General features: G+C 37.1%; 1 protein-coding gene across 1 annotated transcript in view; it reads left to right on the top strand.

The window, feature by feature from the left end:
* Nucleotides 1-15,361, top strand: part of LOC117713937 (contactin-associated protein-like 3) — a 149,104-nt gene that overhangs the window by 20,820 nt on the left and 112,923 nt on the right. The window lies entirely within an intron of this gene.

Here is a 15,361-nt window from a genome sequence, read left to right on the forward strand (position 1 = left end):
ATATATCTCTTATTATGATGCTTAAATGAGAATCTTGAGAAGCCCATGTACATAGTGGTATGTGCCTTTAATCCCTACACTTGGGAGGCAGAGGCAGACAGATCTCTGAGTTCAAGGCTAATCTGGCTTACAGAGTGAGTTCAAGGACAGCCAAGGCTATACAGAGAAACTGCCTAAACAAACAAACAAAATCTCATACAAAAATATAATCAGAAATCTAAGACTATCAAGAATAGTATCAGGCATGAAGCCTATTTATAGATTAAAGGCCATACTTATACTATAACTGTGTGGTTGTAATTGTCACTGATTAGAACATGGAAATCAGTTAAAGAATTTTTAAAATACTTGTATAAAATGACCAGTATTGAAAATGAAAAATTGAAACATAGAAAACTGTTTGTAAGGTGAATTGCAGTACAAAATCTTTAGACTGTGGCAGTTGTTCTGGACCACAAATACTCTGTGTGGCTCTGCAAACACAGCACATAGCCTTCCAGGAATGAAAGTGTACATTCTCTCATCTGTACAAATAATTAACCCAGAAAAAAGGAAGCTGTATTGGATCAACCTGAAAACAATGTATAAATTTACACCTTTATTTAATAACTGTAACAACATAATTAGTGGTTTTCCCATAAGTATAGAAAGCATATTTGGTGCTAATTTTTCACGTACAAAAACTGTATAGTATTTTGGAGCCAAACAGGGATCTCTTTGACATAACAGATCTATAGGATAGAAACCAGTGTCAGTAAGGCAAATGCTTTCTACTTCTTTGAAAATGAATGTACACTACAAAGAGAGAAAAAATGCTCAGGGTTCCAGTTTTTAAACCTCAAGTGTCAGACAAGTGAAATGGCTCAGTGAGCAAAGATGCCTGCTGCCAAGCCTTGAGTCCCAAGTTCCATCCCTGCAGGATGCATGGTGAAAGGAGAAAACTGATTCCACAAGTCATTTGGCCTCCACATACAGCCATGTCCTGTGTGCTCTCATACACCCAGATACTCAGACACACATATCTATACATAAATAAATGTAATTTAATTTTGTAATCCAAGTATCACTTTGTTACAGTAGTACCTACACTCCATGGAGATTATAGTATAATGGGACAAGGGGGGCTTCTAGTAAACTCACACCTCTCTCCAGACTTCCTTCTTAATCAGATGTCAAATACTAAGTTTTCTATTTAAAAAAGTTCATTCACAACATTTTTCTACTCCATTTCCATGGATTTTGATCCATTTCAGCCCCTTAATGTTCTACTTGGTTACTTTAATAGCCTCATGACTGATCTACATTTTAATTAGTTTTATTTATGTGCATATGTGTGTATGTATATGTAAGTATATGTATATATGTGTATGCATGCATATGTATTATGTGTGTACATGTATGTATATAAGTGTGTGTATGTGTGTACATATGTGTACATGTATATATGTGTGTGTGTGAACATGTCTAATTTATGGGAAAAAGCTGGTAAGTAAAATCTGTACTGTTTCATAATTCTGTGTACTTGGAGTTAGTGAAAAAGTCCATAATATAAATGTTTGCTGTAAACACAAGAACGAACTTTCTTCAAGACACTCCTAATTTCTGTAGTGATCAACTCCATGTATGGATAACATACTCTGGATGCAAAGCTCATTGGATTTCTTCACCAGTGCCCTGAAAATTCAGTCTTTGCTCTTAACTAGGGTTGTTATAGGTCATCCTACCCCCCCCCCCAAAAAAGATATTGCTATATGGAAAATGAGCAAAGGCAGAAAAATCCTCAAATAGAATGATCAAAAATATCTCCCAGATCCGAGGAGGAAAAAATAAAATGAAAAAGGAACCAAGGTGAACATGGATTAGGTTTCAGTGCTGTTCCAACTGCTATGTTTTGGGCAGATAAACTGCTCATGAAGATGTGCGCATTTTTCTGCTATACATTACTTTACATGAATGCACCCCAGAAGTTTGGTACCTTGGGTGGTACTGCAAGGAGTTGGTGGAATCATTAGAACATTGGGCCATTCTGGGAGGTGTCCCTAAAGGCATGTCATTAAGGGGATTGCGGAACCTTGGTCTTTTCCTTTTTCCTTCATGAGGAAATAATTTTCCTGGTTCATGAAGTAAATGATTTTTCTCAGCTACATACTCCTTGCCAGATGTCAAATGCAATGAGGTCACTTGATTATGGGCTTAAACTCTCAGAATTGTGAGCCAGAACTTCTCTTTTTATATTATTAGTAATTATCTCATGTATTTTGGTATACTAAGGTGAAGAAGACTAAGGGACCCAAAGACTAAGAAATCTCAACAGGGTTAGACTTTAGCACAAGTATATGTTAGTTATTATTGTGACCAAATACCTGGCCAGAAGCAATTTAAAGGAGAAAGGACTTATTTTGGCTTCATGTTTGAAGGGATATGGTCTATCATGGTGATGAAGGTGGCAGAAAAGGGAAGCAGCTTGTCACCTTATATACAAAATCAGGAAACAGAAACACCCATGAAGTAGGTCTAGGCTATAAAATATCAAGGCCTGCCTTTAGCTTTCTTCAGTGAAATTACACACCTTAAAGGCTCCTCAATGGTCCTAAGCACTAATATTGACTGAAGACAAAATGTCAAAACCCATGTGCCTATGGGGGCCATTTCATACATAAATAACAAGTTCCCTGAGATCTCTGGCCTTATATTTGGTTTTCCAGTGTCATCTTATCTGAAAGCTCCACTTAAGTTCAGACATGTAAGTGTCCATATGCAAGTGTTTTTACAGAGGCAGCCTGCCCTCTGTCCATACCATATCCTGATGATGGTGGGGTTCATTGGAGCAGAATTGAACACAGTGAACAATGATAAGAAATGATGACCACAAATATCCTGAGCTGATCTGAGACCCTTTTTGTGACCTGTTTCAATCTCAGCCAGAGCTGGAACTCCCATTTAACAACTTCCTAGGTGATGAAAAAATGAAATTATATTTTCCCACCTGACTTTGTGATTGAGATTCAAACTGATATGCTCAATAGTAAAGTCAATATTCAATGTCTTCAACAGTCTGAATGCTCACTTCTAAATCTTCTACTTTAGAATGTCATTGGGTAGATGTTTCTGTTTTCTTAAAAGCATGAAAACTCACTGCAGAATACTTGTGCCAAAAATGTTTCACATTCTCTCTGTGAGGATGAGATTTCCCCTCGGGTGAAATCCAAGGGCATCAGAGATACGGAATCAAACCCAGTGGATTATATTCTCCTAAGATAAAATGCAGTCAGACTTCAGATTTGATGTGTTGTATTTTGGTCAATTCAGTATTTGATTGTCTGTTGAATGTAAAACAACTGTAAGATTTTTTCATAGCTCTAAAATATTTGGAATTACCTGTCAAAACCTCAATGCCCTCTCTAGAAGCCTTTGGTTATGAGTTAGATTTTTTTTCCTTTATTTTCTCCTTCATAGCTCTAAGGACTGATATCCTTTACTCTTGTCACTGAACATGCTTCAGGAAATTTCCACATACCAATATACCAATTTTCAATCATCACTGTGAGTTACTCATTGCCATCACTCATGAATTTTAGGACACATTGGTATGCTAGTTCATTTTTGTACAGGCATGTGTACTTACCCCCCTCTCTCTCTCTTCCTCTCCCCCCCAACCCCCCGTGTGTGTAGACCAAAGGTCAACTTCTGGTGTTACTGTTCCTCAGGCAGCCTTCACCACCCACTATTTTTGAGGGGGAGGGCAGGGTCTCTCTCACTGGCCTGGGATTCTCCAAGTGACCAGACTGGCTGGCCAGTGAGCCCTTAAAGATCCACCTTTTTTCTACTTTCCTAGTGCCCCAGTACTGAGATTACAAACATGTACCACCACCATGCCTGACATTTTTATGAGTTCTGGGAACCAGCTCAGATCTTTGTGCGTACAAAGCAAGCACTTTATTAAGTGAGCTATCTTCTTTACCCTGGCTTATTTTTAAGATTACAATTGTGACAATTCGGGGCTGGTGAGATGGCTCAGCAGTTAAGAGCACTGACTTGCTCTTCCGGAGGTCATGAGTTCAAATCCCAGCAACCACATGGTGGCTCACAATCATCTCTAATGGGATCCAATGCCCTCTTATGGTATGTCTGAAGACAGCTACAGTGTACTTGCATATAATAAATAAATAAAAACTTTTTAAAAATTGTGACAATTCCTTTCCAAATTTCTGAGATCCTTGACCCACACATATGCCAATCAGTCATGTTAGCAGTGATTACTCATCCTGCTCCTTTGTGTGAACGACCCTCCACAACCAGGATCTATCACTATCATGCTATTTGAGTCCTTTGGGCCTTCATCAGTCTTATATGCATTCATCTGGTCTTGCATCATTAGAAATTTTTAGATCCTTCAGGAGTATTAACTCCCATTTCATGATCTTAAAATCCTACATTATGTCCTTGATGAAACACATCCTATTTCCTACTCAACCTTGTCAACAAAAATTTTACCATCTTTTAAAATAGGACCTAGAAAATTTCTGTTTTGAGACAGATAGAAATGTTTCTCACCTAAAGTCTCACTTTTCTTATCTCTGCCTCTGTGCTCATCCCCAAACCTTTTAAGATTATTCTTAACTCTAATTATATAAAAATATGTCATAAACCATATTTGAGCTTCAAATTTGCCAGCTAAAGATGACTAATTATCCATGCAAGCTAAACATGACAAACACTCCCCTCATCACCATACAAAAGAAAAAGGAAAAAAATAACCTCATAACACCACATGCCATCTGACATACTTCATGATTTTGTATTTCTTTTTTCTTTGTCAAATTCTAAATTTCTTGAAAGACGGGAGTAATCTTACCCCTAATGTGGAGGAATAAACTTAGAATCAAAGAGCTCTGTTTTTGTTTTATTTTGTTTCAGTCTCCCTTTACTGGTTGTGTGACTTTGGATAAATTCCTTTATCTAATTCCCAAGACACTGATTCCACAATTATAAGACTTATACATTTTATCTCTCAGGAGACAATTAAGTTGTGAGAAATAGGTTGTATGTGTATTAGGTGATATAGTTCACTTATCACATGATATGGTGCACACAGAACAACAGTATCTTTATTCACAAGAGCCAAATAGACTGAAATGACCTAAATGTTTGTCTGTGGTTGGATGGATAAACAAAATGTGATCCATACATGGAGTATTTGGAAGTCTGACCATGCTAGAACCATGCTACAATGTAGAACTTTAAAGGCATCATGTTAGTAAAACAAACTAGAATTAGAACACCACATAACTGGTGATTCCATTTATATGAAGTGCTCATATTAGTCAGAGTCCAAGGACAGAAAATACAACAGTGATTGACAGCAGCTAGGATAGGTTGGATTACTCATCAGTGGGTAGCAAGTTTGAGAAGACAGAAGAAACTCTAGAGATAAATGGTAATATTGGCTGAGTGCTATGATGTACTTAATGTCACTTAACTATGTGCTTAAATTCTTATGTTGTGTATATTTTAGAACAATAAAAATCTGTAGTCTGATCCTAAATACCTTGTATTTAGTAAATGCTTCAGGGACAAAAATAATTGAGACTGCTAAAAGTGAGAGTAAAACCTACTAGGTACATTACAAATCTGTCCCAGAACCTTACAACAAGGAGAAACTAAATAATATGCACTAGTGGGTTTCAAGCTAAGTTTTCATAGTAGAAAACTCCAGAGTCAGCCATGAAACAATGGCTAATAATGTTGGATGTTACCAAAGAAATATCAAAGTCCTGAAGAAGCTTGACTATTAAGTTATGGCAACCCATGGTGTTCTTGTAATGTACAATTAATTTCCATGACTGTGTCCCCTTGTGGTCTCATTTAAATTGGCCATCACTCTGTTAGTAGTGTGACACTGGTTGAAAAAAAAACCTCAAAGGAAGAAACTCTAAGAATAAGATAAACATGTTTCTCATATTATGTCTTATTGTAAAATAACTGTACCAACATTTTGTTTTAGAAGTGAGGTCTAATTTTGTGCATGTTTGTTAGTCCTGTAAAGCAAATCAATAAATTTTTATAATTGCTTCTATAATTGTGAGCCTGGAGAACTAGTTTTATTTTCTTCACTGAAAATTAAAGTCTAATTTTACACTTAACACTTTTTAGAATACAACAATTAGGATGGTTTTTTATAATGAATGCATGTTTTGCAAATATGCATACATATCTTCCCTTTCATGTATATGTACATATTATATGTGTGTACATACTCATGTCTGTCTGTACCTTTGGTGTGTATACACATGTGTAGGCTGTACCCATGTGTGAGCATATGGAAGCTAGATACCAGAGGTAGATGTCTTACTTTATTGCTCTCCACCTTACATTTAGAGACCGGGACTCTAAATGAGCCTAGAATTTGCCTTTTGAGGTAGGCTAGATGGCCAGTGAGCCCTCAAGATTCTTCTTTCTGCACTACCTTACTCAGCTTCTTACCTTGGGTACTGGGATCTTGACTAAGGTCTGCATGCTTGTGTAGCATGAATTTTACCCACTGAGTTATCTTCCTATCCACTGTGTACATTTTTTTATATAGCTAGTTAGGTCATAGCTCTTTTATAGTCGAAATTCCATTGATTTCACATATGGCAGGGGAATTGAACTCCCTTCAGTTCAGACTGTGGAATATAAAATGGTGCTGATGGTAATAATGATCAGTATGGAAACTCTTTCCATATCATAGTTTTTAGAAAATTTATTTTGATTTAGCATGTAAACCACTTAAGTCAGAAATCTTTGATCATAGAGATCACAGAGATGAAAATTAGAAAAAAATATTTTAAAAGCTGTGTTCTATTTTATTATGAGATTTTTTATGTATTATTTTTTCTTCTCTCACTTCTGGTATGTATGCATGTATATATATTTGTCTGTATGGACTTCTGTGCATGCACATGCATATTTACACATGCTTATATGATGAGGCCAGAGGCCAACACTGAGACATTTCTTCAATTGTTTCCTATCTTGTTTTGTTTTTCACACAGTATCTCACTATGTAGCCTTGGCTTGCCTGATATTTGTTAGGTAGATTAGGTTAACCTTGAAGTCACAGAGATCCTCCTGCTTCTACCTCTCACACAAAGGGATTAATTCAATTAACCATCACACCTGGCACCATCTTCCCTCCCCGCCCCTTCAAGGTTTCTCACTGAATTTGAGGTCACAGATTTGACTAAGATGAGTGGTCAAGTAAACCTGATCTCTGCCTCTCTACTGTTGGAATTACAACTGTACAGCTTGGTGCCTGCATTTTTACATGTATGCTAGAGATATAAATTCAGTTTTTCTTGCCTGTACAATAAGCACTTTATTGACTGAGCCATCTCCCCAGCCTATTTTATATATTTTTATTATGCTTAAAGGTATTTAGTTTTCACATTTGTATTTAGAATTAAGAATGGTATGTCCAGAGCTTCCAGTCAGATATTCTATAATTAATTTAGATGAACTCATCTGTAATTTTTTTCTAAAAAAGAGCAAGAAGTTTATGGTTTAAGATATTATTATATATAAATATGAACTCATTGTTTGTACACTTAAAGAAATTAGACAAATTAATGTAAAATACATTTTTAAAAAGAATATAACAGGAAGAGAACAAAGATTAATGAGGTATGAGGAGACTAGATTAGATAACAAAAGAGAGTTAAGGACAGCACTGATGACCTGATATCTAAGCAGAAGGCCTATGAGACAGAGTTCTGGCTTCACTTGTGACCCATCTATAATTCTTATCATCGTTTTAGTCAGAATCCTCCCTGAGCCTGATGAATGATGAACACTGTATGGAAATGGTAAGAATAACACAACAAAGTGAGAAGTTGTGGCTCTTGAAGGCCTTAGAAGTCAGACATATGACTTTGATACTCTCTTCATTTATAGGAATTAAAGTTGAAATCTCAAGGTTCCTGACTGGCATGTCAGTATGACAGTATTGCTATTTTCTCTACTGACTCCATAAGCTTGTCTTCCTCTTCTTTCTTGAAATGTAAATAAAGAAAATATCCAATAAAAATAATAATAATAACAATAAATAAATAAGTAAATAAGCAAATCTTTAAAAAAAAAACCACAAGGATGAAAAGTTAGTTACAACGCTGCTTAATTTTATCCATATAATTTTATAAAACTTACATAAAATAAAAATGTATGTGTTGTCATCCACGTGCAAAAAAATTGGCACCCCATGCATTCCTTGACATTTGAGCTTCACCATTAATCTGCATTTTTGATGATCATGTTTACTTTGCTAGTTCCTAGAAATGCAAATTACTAAGTGTCTCCAAAGGTTCTGAAATGTGTGCTATATTCCAAAATATGAAAAGGAATAAAATAAAGAGGGAGCGAGAGAGGAGAGAGAGAGAGATTCTACTTTCCATTCTTCTTGTCTCCTTAGGGAAACTACATAATTCAAAGTTACTTAAATAAACACTTAACAAGTTAAAATGGAGAATCTGGAGCTAGTGAAGTGGCTCAATATGGTAAAGACATTATCTGCCAAGTCTGCCAACCTGAGTTCAGTTCCCAAATGAAAAGGAATACTGTAAAAGTAGAGGCCAGAGGACAAATTTCACACTGTGTCATGCATACACATGTGTATTCATTCACATACACACATTAAAACCATAAATATGTAATTTTAAAAAGTTAAAATGGTTAGGCATGGTGGTGCAGGCCTTTAGTACCAGCACTCAGGAGGCAGAGCCAGGCAGATCTCTATGAGTTTGATGGCAGCCTACTCTACATAGTGAGTTCCAGGACTGCCAGGGCTACACAGAGTTAAAATTATTATAACATGTTAGTATTTAATGATTTTTTATGAACATTATTTTATTATACATTTGATTGTTAACATGCATTGATTAGCCCAGTAGCATCTTACATGAAACTGTTTTCACTTCTGTTGTCATGTACTTTCCTCTGTCCCTGTGAAATAGAAGGACAGAAGTTAAAATGAGATGGACCCTCTTACCAGAAGCAATTCGACCTTGGTTGGGCTGATGCATGCACATATTTTGTACTCCCTTTCTGTTTCCAGTAAGTGCTTGCATTATCTCTCATTTATAGCCAGAAGTAATACTTTATTAATTACTCAGGAAAGCGCTATATGCCAACAGCCATGAATTTTGAGAGAAAGAGTCTAGCCAGAGTCAGGTATAAAGATTAGAATGAAAGTCAGTATTTCTGTACAGGAATTAATTTCATTTTTTAAAAAAAGGTAATTCAGGAATGCATACATTACATTTCAAACACAAATCAAGTGAAGACATATTCCTTTCACATCCCAAACATCCAGTCACTTAACCTTGCTTCCTTAAAATTTTAACTATTTTTTTTTTTTTTTTTACCAAGAAGCAGAAAAATACTGGCCTAATGCTATGATAACTTAAAAACATGGTTCTGTATATTTATAAGGGCCATTGAATATAAAAAATTATTTCATATGTTAGAAATTATAACTGCATGGCTGTAGAGAAGACTCAGTAGTTAAGAGCACATACTACTTTGGCAGAGGACCCAAATTCAGTTCTCAGCACCCATACCAGACAGCTTACAACACCCTGTAACTCCAGTTCCAGGGAGATTTGATGCCTTGAGGCTTTCTAGACATCTGTACTCAAATGCACATTTCCACATGCATATATACATGCAAAGAGTCCTAAAACATGTACTAACCCTTGTTGGAAATCCAGATCCTGTCCCAACTTTATCTCTTGCTATCATAACATCGTAGTGAACTACAGCTAACTTCCAAATATGTCTCTGAAAATGTCCAGATCCAGCCTTCCAAGTGTAGACTGTTATTTCCAATGTTGGGTTGATTTCTAGACTAGTACAAGATTGACAAATATCATTGGAGTAGTGTTACTTCTAAAATTTACAATGATTGTAATTATAATTAGAAAAAAGTTTAAAGACACCTGTAGGGTATTTGGCACAATCCTAACACCTCTCTGGGTGTGTCAACTTTGCATAGTGAGATTATGAATTTAAAAAGTGCTGCTCCATTGAGCTTTGATGCTGCAGATAATGCCGATAAAATTACCCATGGCCTGAGTTCAATATTTCCATTTTAGTCAAACCTCAGGAATGACATATATAGCTTGATCAGGCTAGCCCTTCTTGTCCTGAGAATACTTTTATTCCTGCCCATTGTGTTAAAGCTTGTCTCTAACTACATCAACAGGCTGGCAGCCAAAGTACATGACTTGAAACTGAAAATGGACCCCCAGACAGAATTATTAATTTAACAGGCTGGCAAGCCAAGGACTGGTAAGATTCTGCACAGAGCCTTACCAACCTAAGACATAAGTGCATTGCTTATGATAATGCATATTCCATGACAGGTAAGTAAGGCTATTGTCACAACAACCTAAGACAGGCTCAGTCTGGTTTATGCAATAAAAAGGGGGAGATGTGGAGAGCTTTGGGGGCTGCCTGGTAGGAATCCGTTATTGGCCAAGGACAAGGAAATGGAATGCAAGCAGGAATCTGACATTGAGCTGGAACAAAAAAGTAATTTCAGGCAGAAATATAAATCCTAAACTAGAACAAAGAAGAAATTTCAGGCAGGAATCTAAATCTTAGGCTAGAACAAAGAAGTAATTTCAGGCAGAAATATTGTCCCGGTCCATATTGTCTGGCTTTGTGGGCCAAAATGTTTCGGCCTGTTCCGCTCCACGCTTGGCGGCCACTGTGTCTTGGTCCAAGCTGCTGCTCTGGTCCGAGGGTCAGGGTCTAGCGAGAGGGAGAGAGAGAGAGAGAGAGAGAGAGAGAGAGAGAGAGAGGATAAAGGGGAAGAGACGCGAAGAATGGAGACAAGACAGAAAGTCTGATCAAGTCTCGTTTATTGAAGGGAATTCTGAGGTATTTATACGTTTTTGCCACGTGCCTTGTAGGCGCGTGGATACCACGTGCCTTGCAGGTGTTGATATGACGTAAGCCTTACAGGCATCTATAGCGTGGACAGCACGTGCACCGCAATGCCTTGCAGGCTTAGATAGCATGTGCACCTTATAAGCATGTATGGCGTAGATAGCACATGGACAGCACGTGAACTGCAATACCTTGCAGGCGTGACTACCACGTGCGCCTTGCAGCTGGGGGCAGTAAACAGCAACACAAAATACGTGGGATATCAGAGTGTGCTTCAGCTGTTGTAGGCTATTGAAAACCAAATCTTTCGTCAGGGTATATGGTTCCAGATGGCTGCAAAGATGATCTAGCCGCTTTCTGCTAAAATCGGCTCCCAACAAAATATAAATCCTAGGCTATAACAAAAAAGAAATTTCAGGCAGAAATCTAAATCTTAAGCTAGAACAAAGAAGTAGGCTTCAGGCATGAAAATGGCTTTGGACTAGGACAGGGAAGTATGTTCAGATATTTTGATCATCCTGATAAGCCCTTAGAAATAGTGATCACAGGAATGATCCTGGGACTCTGCTTATTGTCGTGCATGTTCTTTGATTATCTGGGTTTATTGTCTTCCTTGTTTCTGGACTATTTGCATCTATTGTATTGTTAGTTTCTCAACCTAGAACTGACCTTAATACTTGTATGTAATTTAAATAGTATAAAGGCAAAAAGAGAGGCGGAGGGATAGGATAGGGGATTAATGGGTCGGGGGAATGGGGAAGGGGGTGGCATCTGAAATGTAAATACATAAAATATCAAATAAAAAATAATAGGAGGGAAAGCATTTCATCACTTTCTTAACAAAATAAGCAATCCAAGCTGGTAAGTGGAGGAAGTAATATGAAAAAGAATAGAACTGAACAAGAAATTTGTTTGTTCTAGGCATCTCTCAGCTACATCTAAATTAGCTCTGTGTTTATCTGCTTTGGTGTTCACATGAATTGCTCTCAACTTATTTCTAATATAAATAGCATGTCTATGAACATTTAAGTTTTAGAGTGGAGATGAACTTTCATAAATTGGAATTACTGGGTTGTATTTCACTTTAAGACATAAACTTTCGTAGAAAAATTACATTTTATTTAGCAATGAAATCTAAAAGAACTTCAGATGACCCATGATGCTTTTATGTCCTTAATGGTCTCTTACACTTGTGAATTGCTGTCATGGAACAACCTCCTCATACTCTGTTTTCAGGACTACTACCACATTCTCTCACAGCTGTCTTCTTCCTTCTAAAGATGCTGTGACTTCATTCCTCCCTACATAAAAAGTTCAGTAATAAATATAATGATTTATCTGTCATGTAAAACTTGGCAAAGATCTGGCAGAGAACTTGAAAAGTATGTGGATGCAGTCCTGGCCATTGCATTGACAACTTTCTCTTCAGTGTACACATTCCTGTCTCTAGCCCTCTTGGCTTATGCATTTCAAGAATGCTGTTTGTTGGAGGAGTGTGGAAGACTTTTGAATTTTGAGCTAGAAAAGTGGTTGAATCTTGTAAGCAGAGCTTAATAGACTGACTGTTCTAGTTGATGCTGGTAGGTAGTGGTGCTGATATATATTATGGACAATGAAGCTTCAGCTCAAGAAATTATTAGGGGGAGAATATTGGCAACTGGGATAGAGAGAGAATGAGAATTAACTAGGAATAGAATGGGCTTTTGAAACCTCAAATTCCACCCCTAGTAATACCCGTGCCTCAACAAGGCCACACTTCCCAGTATTTTCCTGTGCTGGCTAGTTTCATGGCAACTTGACATGAGCTAAAATCATCAGAGAAGAGGGAGCCTCAGTTGAGAAAATGTTTCCATAAGATTGGGCTATAGACAGGCCTGTGGGGCATTTTATTAATTAGTAATAAATGTGGGAGAGCTGAGAACATTGTGAGTGGCATTATTCCTGGGGTAGTCATCCTGAGTTCTCGGCTGAGCAAGCCATGAAGAAGAGCAAGCCAGTAAACAACATCCCTCCATGGCTACTGCATCAACTACTGCCTCCAAGTTCTTGCTGTATTTGAGTTCCTGTCCTTGTTTCCTTCAATTATTGAGTATGATATGGAAGTAAAAACCAAATGAACCTTTTCCTCCCCTGCTTGCTTTTAGTCATGGTGTTTCATCAAAGCAATAGTAGCCCTAACTAGGACATTTCACAAACAGTACCACCATGACAAAGCCAACACACACTCTGGGACACTACTACCTTCCATAGGTTATGTGCTTTTTAAAAGAAAATTAAAGCTTCTGTGGTGGAGTTTATCTCAGTTTGTCACTTTCTCACTTTTCAGGTAGTAAAATGAGACTGTTTAACATAAAACATATACAGAATAACACAGAGGCAGAAAATTTATAAAATATAAACTTAATTCAACCAGTGGTATATTATCAAAAAGCATGAAGTGGTTAATAAATTGCATAAACACATCCTTGTTGCAGTGAAGTCACAGCATCAGAGGCTTATCAATTTACTCTTCCCCCCACATCTCTTCTAATATCTCAATGCCCATAATCAGCTTGAAGAAGCTAATGAAGAGTCAGCACCCCTATTCCCTGGGCTTGGGGACTAAGGTGGTAAATGTTGGGCTGTCTTTCTAGGGAAAAGTAGTGGTTTTGTGGGAATAGAGAGGATTAGCTAGAATTTATTGCATAGCCATAACCTATTGGTAGAAATCTGTACAATTATTATCAAGATGAAGATATAATTTCTTAAATGGCACCAATTTACTTTGATTATAAATTTTAAGGTTTTCATTGGTACGAGCTTCTTATTGATATAAAAGTGAGATGAATATTGTTACTCTCATAGGCATTGTACCAGTATAACACATTTAGGAATATAAGGCTTAGACTCAGTACTTCTTTAACTTTTTTAACAGATTTGAGATGGTTAGCCTGTGAGTTAAGGGACTATAGCAAATTCATGACTTGGAGTTTATTGTTAGGGTGTTTTCTATGTTTTATTTAGAAATAGCTGAGTGGAGTTAACAGACAACAGTCCAGATTACCTTACATGGATAGTTGGTTTTCAAAACGTCAGAAGTCCACAGAATTGACATGACAAACATTTCTGTATTGATGTTCATTTTGATTAGAGATCTGACTGCTCCTGACAGCTTCCTGTATTGAATTCTAAGAAGAAGAAATTGAGCATCTTTGGAGTTACTCCAGCTGTGGGGAGACAGCCACTAGGCAAAAATTGCCTCTTTCCATCTACAGACAAATTACTGTCCAGAAAAGGACACACTTGCAGAATAGTCGACTGATTATATCTGCCTAGACAGAGTAATCAGCCCTTAATAATTCTGTAGCACTAAGGTCTGTCAGATGATCCTGGGCCAGAAGGTGGAAGAACAGATGCTCCAACGTTTTGTAGTAGAGGGAGTGTCTAGGTGTTCAGAGGTCTTTATAATTGGCTAAGGTTTAGAAGCTATGCTTTGTGCTTCCCACAATTATAGTTAACTCAGTCATTCTGGATCTCTGATGGGGTTGAAAACTTATAGCCTCATAGCCAATCCTGGCTATTTACCTTGAGAGAAAAGATTTGAGTGGATGGTCTTCAGCTGACATTCATTCTAAAGCCAAGGAAAAAGCCAGGTTCAGAACTAAGTGTTTTAGTTAGGATAGATGACAGAGGTTCTGGTTAGTCAACAAATTGATGGACTGGGTATTAGGACTATCTTGTACCTCACTGGTACAAATTGGCATAATTATGCTCTAATTATATTTTGAGAGAAAAGTTTTATTTTAACAGGAAGGGTGATATGTAGGAGGAGCTAAGGTGGGAGGAGGACTGAGAGGAAGAGAAGGAGTAAGGAGAGGAGGAGAAAAAGGAGAGGAGAAGCTAGGTGATGAGAGAGAGAAAGGGGGGGAGACAGGGAGGCAGATGTTCACATATCTCCACCAGTCAAAGATAGTTGATATGTCTAAATTGGGTAGTGGGTTACACCTCTGATTGAGCATTACCAAACTTATAAAGCCTTTGATTAACATTTTTAAAAAAATGTATAAATGCAAAAAAGGAAAAGGGGGCATGGGATAGGGATTTTCTAAGGGGGGGAATGGGGAAAGGGGATGGCATCTGAAGTGTAAATAAAATATCCAATAAAAAATTTAAAAAAAACACATCCTTGTATAGGGTAAGAAAATAAAGAGGGGCAGATATTTGAAATAATATTTTGTAAATGTATGTAAGTCAGTTATTTGTTTCCATTACTAAAACAGGTATGATAAGGCCAAACTATTGAATGCCTTTGGTGGGGAAAGTAATGTGTATTAAAACATTTGTTAACACTCTCAGCAAATGATCTAAGATTTGTAGTTTCCATTTTTCTTTCTTCCCTTGCTTTAAATTATAACACACATGAAAGAACCCTATTGTTTCCTTGGAGCTCTGAAGT

This window comes from Arvicanthis niloticus, chromosome 8 (genome assembly GCF_011762505.2).
Source record: "Arvicanthis niloticus isolate mArvNil1 chromosome 8, mArvNil1.pat.X, whole genome shotgun sequence".
Lineage (NCBI taxonomy): Eukaryota > Metazoa > Chordata > Mammalia > Rodentia > Muridae > Arvicanthis > Arvicanthis niloticus.